The sequence below is a fragment of the Medicago sativa genome, chromosome 8 (genome assembly GCF_051527215.1).
Source record: "Medicago sativa cultivar Bolivia chromosome 8, Bolivia_mono, whole genome shotgun sequence".
Classification (NCBI taxonomy): Eukaryota; Viridiplantae; Streptophyta; class Magnoliopsida; order Fabales; family Fabaceae; genus Medicago; species Medicago sativa.
Window position 1 is genome coordinate 30,338,160 of NC_140756.1, and position 6,209 is coordinate 30,344,368.

At 36.2% G+C, this 6,209-nt stretch overlaps 1 pseudogene across 1 annotated transcript; it reads left to right on the forward strand.

Annotated features, from left to right (window-relative positions):
- The first annotated feature begins 279 nt into the window (after window positions 1-279).
- LOC146898295 (putative disease resistance RPP13-like protein 1 pseudogene) lies at window positions 280-5,607 on the forward strand (annotated as a pseudogene). Its single transcript, XR_015021362.1, has 2 exons — window positions 280-4,572; window positions 4,980-5,607. The product of XR_015021362.1 is annotated as a putative disease resistance RPP13-like protein 1 pseudogene (transcript).
- The last annotated feature ends 602 nt before the right edge of the window (window positions 5,608-6,209 follow it).

Sequence of the window (6,209 nt, forward strand, 5' to 3'; positions counted from 1 at the left end):
ACATGTATTAAAGTTTGCTTCAAAAAAAAATGTATTAAATTTGAAGAACTCCATTCCTTCAATTTTTTTTTTGAAGAACTCCATATAAACCTCCAGTACAATTTTTTAGTTTCTCCAAACGAGGAGAGTTTTATGTTTTGAAGAAAAATAAACTCTTCAAAACCCCTCCTCCCAATGTCATCTATTCCTTCCACCTACTCTTTCCTTTTTTCCAAATTCCCCTCCCTTCCCATCCAAACTCTCAAACAAAGGTTAATATAAGATCAAAGGAGTATATTGTAAATTTCATTGGTTATTCCTAGCTTTACCAATAGTCATCTACCGAACAGACCAAACAAACTAAACATGTATAAACAATTAACTATTGACAAATGAGTAAACAAAGTAAGAAAATGCAAGTTGAATGAGTTTCACGAGAAATTTGTTGGAAGAAGTTTTTTGGCAGCATTTGTTAGGTTTATTTATTTGGTAGGTAGCCCACCTTCATTGAATTTTCTTAAACTATCCATTTAGTTAAATCAAAAGAATAGAGCACTGATTGATTGTATACTAATAAGTAGAATAAACTAACCCACTTGCAAATAATTTATTCATTTTAAATATCCTTTTTGAATTCATTTCTGCACTTTCACCATGTGATGCAACTTGGATAATATGATATTATAACTTTGTATATTTGGGAAGACCCAACACAAAATAATTCATATCAGAAAATAGCTCACCAGTATTAGCTCACTTTACTGCATTGAGTCAACTGCACTTTGCATTTGCAATCTTTCTTTGATTTTGGTTTAGTCTCTCCCTTCCATTTTGTGCCATTATGGCAGTTGAATTTGTTGGTGGTGCTCTTCTTTCTGCTTTCCTTCAGGTCACATTCGAAAAGCTTGCTTCTGCTGGAATTGAAGACTACTTTCGAGGAAGAAAACTCAACGAGAAGCTTCTGAAGAGGCTCAACATCACACTTCTCTCCATCAATGCTGTGGTTGATGATGCAGAACTGAAGCAGATCAGAAATCCAAACGTGAGAGCTTGGCTTGATGCTGTCAAAGATGCTGTGTTAGATGCAGAGGATCTTTTGGAAGAAATTGACCTTGAAGTTTCCAAATCCAAGCTGGAAGCTGAATCTCAATCTACTAGTAACAAGGTATGGAACTTCTTCAATGCTTCTTCCAGTTCATTTGACAAAGAAATTGAATCAAAGATGCAAGAAGTACTTGACAATTTAGAATATCTTGCTAGCAAAAAGGATATACTAGATTTGAAAAATAATACTAGTGGATTTGGTGTCGGATCCGGTGGCCATGTGTCACGGAAATTGCCATCAACATCTTTGCTTGTTGATTCTGTTATTTACGGTAGAGATGCTGACAAGGAGCTTATCTTTAACTGGCTGACATCCAACAATGAGAATGACAAGAAGTTTTCTGTAGTTTCTATAGTTGGTATGGGCGGCATGGGTAAGACCACGCTTTCCCAACATCTATATAATGACCCAAAGATGAAGGAAACATTTGATGTCAAAGCTTGGGTCTGTGTGTCAGAAGAATTTGATGTTTTCAAGGTAACAAGATCAATTCTTGAGGGTATCACTGGATCAACTGATGATAGCAGAGACCTAAATATGGTTCAGGAAAGGTTGAAGGAAAAACTGACTAGGAAGAGATTTCTTCTTGTTTTAGATGACCTTTGGAACGAAAAACGTGATCAATGGGTGACTTTGCAAACTCCTTTTAACTATGGGGCTCAGGGAAGCAATGTTATTGTCACTACACGCAGTAAGAAGGTTGCTTCAATCACGCGATCAAATAAAACGCTTCAACTAGAGCAATTAGAAGAAGAACATTGCTGGAAATTATTTGCTAATCATGCATTCCAAGATGAAAACCCTCAAATAAATCTTGATTTTAAGGAGATTGCTAAAAGTATAATTAGAAAATGTCAAGGATTGCCTCTAGCCTTGAAAACAATTGGAAGTCTCTTGTATACAAAATCATCTTTGGTGGAATGGGAAAGTATATTAGCAAGTGAGATATGGGACTTAGCAGAAGAGGAGAACAACATCATCCCCGCTTTAATATTGAGCTTTCATCACCTTCCTTCTCAACTCAAGAGATGCTTTGCTTATTGTGCCTTATTCCCTAAAAATTATGTGTTTGAAAAGGAGCATTCAATTTTATTATGGATGGCTGAAAATTTTCTGCAATGCCCTCGACAACCTATGAGTTTGGAAGAAGTTGGTGAACAATACTTCAATGATCTACTTTCAAGGTCATTTTTTCAAGAATCAAGGGAATATGAAACGCATTTTATCATGCATGACCTTCTCAATGATTTGGCAAAATATGTATGCGGGGATTTTTGCTTTACATTCAAACATAAGGAGTCACATCATATACTGAAAACCACTCGCCATTTGTCATTTTTAGGGAATCCAAATGAAAGATTGAAGACCTTGCACAATGCTAATAGATTACGCACATTCCTACCATTAACGATGACACCGTACGGTGATAAATCATTTAAGTGGACGTCTAACACACTGATGCAAGAGTTGTTTTCAAAGTTTAAGTTCTTTCGTGTCCTGTCATTATCTAGTTGCATCCTTGTAAAGGAGTTGCCTGATACCATAGGCAATCTCAAGCATCTCCGTTATCTAGACCTTTCTGGTACTCACATAGAAAAGCTACCGGATTCAGTTTGTTCTCTCTATAACTTGCAAATACTGAAGTTGAGGAATTGACGGTTATTGATGGAGTTGCCCTCGAATTTCTACAAACTCACTAAGTTGCGTTATCTAGATATTAGTGGAACTAAAGTGAGAAAAATGCCCAGGGATATGGGAAAACTAAAGGATCTTCAAGTAATGAGTTTGTTTTATGTGAACAAAGGTAGTGACTCCAATATTCAGCAGTTAGGAGAACTCAATCTTCATGGAACACTTACAATTTCAGAGCTTCAAAACATTGTAAATCCCTCTGATGCATTGGCTGCAAATATGAAAAATAAATTAAACCTTGTGGACCTAGGGTTAAAATGGAATGCAAATAGTGATGATTCAGAGAAAGAAAGAGAAGTGCTTGGGAAGCTTCAACCTTCCAAACACTTGAAGGAGTTGTCAATATGGAGCTATGGCGGTACAAGGTTTCCAGATTGGTTTGGAGATAATTCATTATCAAATTTAGTGTTCTTAACGTTGAGCAATTGTAAAAATTGTGTGTTATTGCCTCCACTTGGAATTTTGCAATCACTCAAGAAACTGTGCATTACTGGGCTATCTGGGATAGTGGTGATTGGTGGTGAGTTTTATGGGAATGGGAGTAGCTCTTCTTCTGTTATTATTCCATTTTCATCTTTGGAAACCCTAATTTTTAAGAATATGAAGAGATGGGAAGAATGGGATTGTAAGATTGTGACGGGTGCTTTTCCATGTCTCAAAGAGCTTGTTATAGAAAGTTGCCCTAATCTAAAAGAGTGTTTGCCTGAGAAACTTTCTCGTTTAGTGCTACTAGAAATTTCTGATTGCAGACAACTTGTCTCTTCTGTTTCACTGGGTCCATCCATACAATATTTACATCTATCTGATTGTGGAAAGCTGCATTTTAATTGTCAACTATCTACTCTGAGATTGCTCAAGATTGGTGGACAATACATGGAAGGATCGATGCTTGAATGGATTGAACACACCTTATCTCATACCTCTCTCGAATCATTGGTAATTGAGGAATGCCCAACTATGAATATTACCTTAGGTTGTTGCTACAATTTCCTTTTATCTTTAGACATTGATGGTAGCTGTGAATCTTTGACGACCTTCCCACTAGATTACTTCCCAAAACTCCTGACTCTTGAATTGAAACATTGTAGTAATCTTGAAATGATTTCAAAGGAGCATGAGCATGATCATAGCCTTACATCTCTGATCATTAAATGGTGCCCCAAATTTGTATCATTTCCCAAGGGAGGATTCTCTGCACCTAGCTTGGAGCATTTTCAAATCTACTCATTGGAGAGTTTAAAATCATTGCCTGAATGTATGCACACTCTCTTTCCAACGCTTACTAAACTGAAGATAGCAGATTGTCCACAACTTGAGTCGTTCTCTGATGGAGGTTTGCCATCAAGCCTTATACGCATGAAACTCCACACATGCTCCAAACTTCTTATCGCCTCACTGAAATATGCCTGGGGAATCAACACTTCTTTAAATCGTTTTTCTATTATAAATATGGATGTAGAGTCTTTTCCCGATGAAGGGTTGCTTCCCGTCTCTCTTACTTATCTGCATATCTCTGGTTGTAATCTTAAAAAGCTGGACAACAAAGGTCTCTGCCACCTCTCATCTCTTGAAGAATTTCATCTCTTTAACTGCCCCGAACTTCAATGTTTACCAGTGGTGGGTCTGCCTAATTCCATTTCAACTCTAGAAATTATGCATTGTCCGTTGCTCAAACAGCGATGTAAGAAACCTAATGGTGAAGATTGGGGGAAGATTTCTCACATTCAACGCGTGATAATCGATTCAGATGTAATTAATTGAACTGCATGCGTTGATTCTCGTATTTCTCAAATCAGGTACCTACTCTGGGAACATATAAATGTATATTTTAATTTCAAATTCAATATCTTTGGTTCTTTTGAATTAATTCTCTATTATTCATCTCTACACTTAAATCTTGTTTATTGCAAATGTTTCACTGTAGTTAGCAAATAATAGTAGCACAATTTACACCTTAATTGCCAGTACTTGTTAAACAAGGGTTGCTCGACTTACTTTGAAAATATTTCAAATCTCATACATGGTTTTTTCGGTATATCTCATGAGTTGTTGCAAATTTAAATTAGCATGCTATTTACTTGAATTTGTATCCTCTTTTTCATACAACAATTTTTTTCTTTTCTGTTTTACATGTAACAATTTCTGTTATCATCATGAATCAGTTAAAGTTGAATTTCTAAACAGATACGTTGCTTATATTTAGTGTTCATGCTCGGCGAGGAATAATGCACTAGATGACTTGAATAATGGTGAAGCTCTGAAGTTCTGGACATAGAGAAGACAGTGATTTATAAGGCCATTACTGATGACATTCTGTCATTACGTAATATTAGGGACTTATTGTGACATTTTGATAGAGTTCTCATGCAATTTATACTGTTCTGGAGTGCAAAAAACTTAAATATTGAAGTCTGTTCGAAGGAAATCGCGCCACGCCAATTTCAAGCCGTGCTGCGATTTTTGAAGCAAAATTACATCCTCCCTGTTTGAGGGAAATCGCGGCACGCCTATATACATGGCGCGGCGCGATTTTGACGGGTCAGGCCCATGACTTCTATAAATACTGCACTCAATCTGAAGAACAAGGGTTACGATTTTGGAGAGCAAAGAGCGATTTTGAGACATCGGAGACGGCTAGAAGGGCGATTTCTTCAACCTTTTACCAATTCATGTATGTTTTAATTATTTCATTGATTATGCTATTTGTAAACTCGATTATGAGTAGCTAAATCTCTTAGAGATTAGATCCGAGATGAATCTTTGTAACCCTAATTGACACATGTTGCTGTGAAACTCTATTTTGTTTATGAATTCAATTCTAGTTTATTCAATTCAATTGTTCTTAATGCTTTTTATATCTTGATCACATATAACTTGATTTCGTGAGAATGAATGACCACTGACCATGGCTTTCAACTTAGACCTAATTGAATTGTTCTAATAAACAGGGTTAGTCTAGGAATAGATAATCATTTGTTAGTGATAATAGGTTAACGTTCGGTAAAACCTTCAAGAATTATTAGACCACCTAAGGAATTAGGGGCTGTATTTTAAGAAGAGGGTCCTAACTCAAGGGATTGATTAGGGCTAATTTGTTAATCATCGTAAACTAGAAGAGGGTTCATAACAAATAGGTGTAGTAGACCAATTAGGGGAACTTAGAGGATTCGACGGATCTGATCTCATCTTTCTCTCATATTTTCTTAATCAAATCTAATTTCTTTTATTTGATTTCATAAAATCAAACCAAATCTTCTGCCTAGTGGCAAAACAAAATAAACTTTACACATCCTAATTATATAACGAAATTGAATTATTGAAGTTAAAAACAGTCCTCGTGGGATCGATATTTTTACTACTTCGATAGTATTTGGTGCACTTGCCAAACGTCTATCAAGTTTTTGGCGCCGTTGCCGGGGACTGTTGAATTATT